The following is a 6000-nucleotide window of genomic DNA, read 5'->3' as shown; positions in this document are numbered from 1 at the left end:
TTTGTTATACCTAAGGCTATGCTTTTTTCTTGTCTATGGTATTACTAAAAAGAAACTGTTATACAACTAGAAAAACTTATTAATGAAAAGTTGTCTGTGTCAAAAAGTAAACTGGTAGAGTTAGCCTGTTCCGTGTATAACTGCACATAGGCATTCTAAAAACTGCAACATGGTGCAGATTTGAAATCACACTTATCTTACATAATGTATTCTTCTTAATGTTTAGAATCACTTTGTATATTATTTTATGTTTCAGTCATCACATTCTGGTAACTTTTTAAAACTCAAATGTTTAAAGCATCTCAGTGGCCTCAAAAAAGAAGTGATATCTAAAACAAAAACACAATGGAAATGTGAAAAAACACCAAGTTATCAAAAGTGCCCAGCTATTTAAAGTGGAGATATCAAAAACACAAGCCAAGTTTCAAGAAACCATTGGGGCAACCTTGCCCAGCACAAAGCAAATAGGCACAACTGTAAAACCGATGGGGGCCAAGGTTGCCCCAATTGTTCACTGTTGTACTAACAATAGAAGAAATAATTGGGGCAACCTTGACCCCCTCTTGGCCAAAGAGAAAAGACAGCAACTCCCGCTAAATAAAAGTCTACATCCCAAAAGTGTGTCAATTACTCATACTTTATTCATTAAAACAAGGTAAAAACAGGTACTCTAACGTGTTTTGACATGTTGTCATCAGAACGTATTGAAAGCAGGACTCATTAGATCTATTACATGCACCCGGTACTCATTATCATTTAACACCTTATCCGATTATAGTAATCTAGCAATCAATGCATTCAATTCACATTCCAGATACTTAACAATCTGCTATATATTGTAGCAGCAGCGTATCTGGCCCACAGCAGGAAGAAATGGAGACGGCACAGGATGCAGTTTAAAGCAGTGAAAACTCCTATTTTTATTGAAGCGTTGGAACAGCAGGCAGATGGACGCTCTCTTATTAAATGGTTTATCTCAGATAGACAGCTCCAGGACACACAGCTACATGAAGACCACAACACGACCCTGAGCTGCCCCCCCCGAGCCCTATTGGTTCACACACACAGGGGTAGATTTACATACACACGGTCCAATCGCTCACAGTGCAGCCAACACAGACCCCATCTACATACAGCTGCACTATGTGACACCACAGACAGCGCACCAGCACTGCCTAGACACAAATCGTGCTTCTGCTCACAGCAATACACTAATACTTCCTCCCCCCCCACTGCACAGCGTCCAGTCCCACGCAGTCCCAAATTGACCCGCCGTTACACTGACCTGGTCCAGGTGTGGCAGCCTGTGTGCTTGCCAGGGCGGAGGGCAGCAATGGATGGGTCCTGGCGGCACGTTTGAGGGCGAGGCAATGTGATGACCACTTCAATGGCTGGGCCGCATCACGGGGCTCCAGGGCAGCCACCAATCCCAGACTCCCATGTCAGTCCTGGACAGCAGTCCCTCCTGGGTCTGGGCTTCCTGGGACCGCTGCCCCCCTCCACACAGCGGGGCAGAGGCTAGCTAGCACAGCCCCAACAGCAACCTCGGAACCCGGAACCCCAGTGCATCAGCATGACAACCGTCTTGATTGAGCTAAGTAGGGTACATCTCTGGGGTCTTCAAGTGGGCACCTTCCATCCTTGGTGTTTCGTTGACTAGCCCACGCCACCTCAAGAGGACTCGACGGTGATTCTGGCGTCCCAGCATCACCCCCCTCCGTCCCCCACTCAACTCAGCCCAGCTTACTTACCAGTACATCAGCGTTTCTTTTTTTCTATTGTGCTTGAGATCCCCAACCAGAATCTTTCCGTCTCAACCACAGCCAGTTGCTGCTCCTCTCGGCTGTTTCAGATAAGTTCTTCACTGTGCGACGCAACTCTTGGCCACTGAATCCGACATCTCTGAGAAACCGGGTTGTAGAGTGTGCCACAAATCCTCGACAACCCACCTCCACTGGGTAAACCCGGACTCTCCATCCTCGCTGTTCCGCTTCAGCGGCTAGTTGAGCATACCGCAGTTTCTTCCTCTCATACGCCTCATCTACAGCATCCTCCCATGGCACTGTTAACTCTACCAGGTGAACAAGGCGTGCTGATCCAGACCACAAGACAATATCTGGTCAAAGGTTAGTGGTGGCAATCTCCACAAAATAAGCTGTTGACCAACATCTGCCAGCATTTTCCAGTCTCTAGCAGCATCCAGTTCTCCTGGGCGAGGCTTGGTTTTAACACCTTTTCTCGGTGGTTGCTCTCCGGGGCAGAGGAATATTGTCTTTTGTGTGTAATGTCTTGATGGAACTGGTGGCATGTTACGCTTGTCTTCTAATGCTAAGGCCAAACATATATATATATATATACATATACATATATATATATATATATATATATATATATATATATATATATATATATATATATACACACACACACACACACACACACATATATAGAGGAGGGCTATAGTAGAAAATTATTGACCCGAGGGAAAACTATTGTTACTGACGGGGGGCTATAATGCTCAAAGCCGCAGGTAATAATAGTCTTCCCGAGGGGCATTTCATTTTCCATTATGTATGCAATACATATTTAATATATGAATCAGTCAAAATAATAAGTAAGGCAAGGTTGGATACTAAATACAACCTTATATATTTTGTTTAAATACAGCTGTTACAAATAAATAATTAACCAAAATAAATAACAGAAAATGTTTTTGAAGTTCATACCGTTAGCAAAGTTTTTCTCTGTCTGTCTGGTTTGCTGACAGCTGCATAATCCAGTTTATATCCCACCCATGATATTTGTTACATTGTTGAGTTGAATTAAAGAAAGTCAGAAAACAGTGAAAGTGATGTCTTAATCACCATTTTAGTGTTTGGAGCATCTTTCTTTTGTAGTATGTTTTGTAATTAATTTTCTCACAGAATCAGTGTTCAGCCATTTTCTCTTGTGAAGGTTGCAGGGGAGAAAGGTGTTCCTTTGAAAAGGGGCGGGACTGACAGTGATGTAAACCAATCACATGACAGACTGAGACTATTGACTGGTGGTGTAAGGATGTTAGGGCAATAGTTCAATCTATTTTTTTTATATATATATATAAAATACATGGATGAAGGCTATATTTGCATCCTGAGCCATTCAAAAAAGGCATAATAGCACAGTAGTGATGTCAAAATGTCATAATTCCTCTAGAGAAAAATATACTTGAACTTTGACCCATTTGACTCCTCAAGATCACTTTCAATTCAAGCACATGTCTCATTTTCAATCATTCGACAACACCCACAGTAGAGAAATATTCATTAATAAACAAGAAAATGAGAATACGTTAAAAAAAAAAAAAAATTGATGTGGTACATTTTTATCTCAGAGAAACTGGAGAGGAACAGGAAATTAAAGACATTCCTGTCTCTGTGAAGATTTACAATCATCCTTCACCAACGGGAGCACCAACCAAGCGGACAACACAAATCTTCGACTCTGACAGAGACTAAAAAAAAAAAACTTACCCCATTGAAATACATTTTCCTTAAAAATATGTTTTTTGCAGTTCATTATCTACCCACTTTAATTCACCATTCCTGAATTATCAAAAAAATATTTAAAATTCTTTAATATTGACTTAATGTACATTATTATTATTCATTAAATTAACTTGCAATTTGAGCATTAACACCTGTTTATTGTCTCTTTATTACAGATACTAATATCCATGTATTATAACAATTAATAGATGGGCTCCATTGAGTTAAGGAAAATAATTCCATCTTGGGTTTCTTTGACAGTTTTTAAATTACTCAACCTAACGGTCTCGTAGTTTATGTCACATAAACCCCAGATGGAATTATTTTCCTGTAACTCACTGAAGCCCATCTCTCTCTCTCTCTACATATATATACACACACACACACTGCCGTGTTCACATTTCTTTCTACACAGCTGAAGGGATTTTGTCCAAAACGTCCCAAAATAAGATTTTTTTTAATCATTTAAACCTTTTGTGTACATCCGAAAGAAAAACATTTTTTTATTTTTTTTTTAACTTTAGCAATGGTTTTACTGATTTGCACCGGAAGTTCATATTGTACATGTACAAACTGTTTTGCAATCTTGTTCTAATCATAATACATTGTGTTGTTGGATATACAGGGGTTAACAGTGACAGTTTCAGGTTTGGTTCTAACCTCTTCTCTACGTGGCAGAGCTTTGCAGAATAAATACAATTATAATATGTGAGCATAATATGTGGCTGCCATGTGTTAAGTAATTCCATACACTCAACCATAAGCCACACACTAACATTTCAGCGACTGCCTTCCACGTGTGAATTACAAGTGACTCATTAGACATGATTGACATGATTAGCTTAACTAAATAATTATAAGGGTCACAATTAAAACAGTTCTATGGTTAATTAAATGGCTCGGGGGAAGGACTTCCTTATACTTTTTTCCTACCCACTAGTTTTGTATAATAGGACTTCTTTTTACAGATATTTTCAGAAATTTACTAAAGCAGAGTATAAGTCTCAAAAAAGAGAAAGATTTTATATTGTGTATTGGATTAGATGTAAATTTAAAAAGCAACGTAAGAAACAAAAAGGACACAGCTTTAACAACGAAAGAAAGGAGAAGAGCGCAGATATTCTGAGGTCACGTTGATCTCAGTGTTTCTAAATGGTTCACAGGTTTTGTTTTAATCGTCTTTAATGTTTCTTTAATGAGATAAATTGACCGTAATGTCCTTTAGAAAGGAGGAATGAATCTTTATATAGTTTTTTTTCCAAATAACTTTAATTTTATTACTTTTAATGAAGCAATTTTTTTTACATTTCTTTTTTTGTGGCTGAATGCCAGCTTCTCCCCACTGTCAACCAAAATTAATGCAATTTGGAATTACAGTGCTACCCCGTTATAATGCGACCCGTTATAGTGCGGAATCGGTTATAACACGGTAAGGTTGTGGCTCCTGTTTCCCCTATAATGCAATTTGACTCACAAATGTTGGATTTTACTGTTGTTTTACATTACTGTATTTAAACACATTTAAGTTGAAACTGGGACAGATTGTACTTACAAAGCTCTCGTGTTTGCACTGTATTTTTTTTCCTAAAAGTAAAAACAAACTGTCCGTTAACAAGTACGAAACAATACAAGTGTGTACAACATTTATTATAAACAACATACAATTTAAATGAGTGGTGTAAACTTTAAACTGGTGGAATAGCAGTTTCAATTATACTGAACATATTGTAACGACCCGGGATTTACACTGTTACACCACTGGTCTATGGACTCTGTGTGTGTGTGTGTGTGTAAGTAGGGAAGCGCTAAGCTTGCCTCAGCCGTGATTGATTGACATTCGGTAGGCGGGGACATGAAAGCCCACATCAATGCTGACAGAGCTGACAGCTGAGTCAGACAAGCTGCTGTGTGAATGTACAAGCCTGTTTGTTGTTTTTGGTGTAGCCCAGGCTGATAGAGGCCGGGAATAATCATCCCAATAAACCATGGATTCGAGTACCTGCAAATTGTGTGTGTCTCCTTCCTTCATGTTCCACGGTACGCTACAATATTAATTTGGCTTGTGCGCATTGTAAATCATTTCAGGAACAAAAATGCCAATATTCGTTATAAGGCAAAACACAAATAACTCCGTCTCCAATTACGGACCCCGACAACCACATTATAACGGGGTAGCACTGTAATAACGTCTAAAGTATGTCATTACTCTGATATATAAAGTATATTGGATGTTATAAGCCACTGGTTTGAAATGACATCTTTGCAATTCTGCAATATCAAAGCTCATTTTACTTTCCCTAACTCCGATTAATAGAAATGAATCATGTTGACGGTGTAATTTAGCCAAGTAGACTGGTATACATGAAGTTACCGAATCAGTAAACTTAGTATAACGCCACTATAACCCTGTAGGGCAGAATCATATAGAGTATGTTGTATGTCACCAAACCCAGATCATAAATACAAATTTAAATGA

The sequence above is a fragment of the Acipenser ruthenus genome, chromosome 3, assembly GCF_902713425.1.
Source record: "Acipenser ruthenus chromosome 3, fAciRut3.2 maternal haplotype, whole genome shotgun sequence".
In the NCBI taxonomy this organism is placed as follows: Eukaryota; Metazoa; Chordata; class Actinopteri; order Acipenseriformes; family Acipenseridae; genus Acipenser; species Acipenser ruthenus.
Note: the sequence above shows the minus strand (reverse complement) of the source record.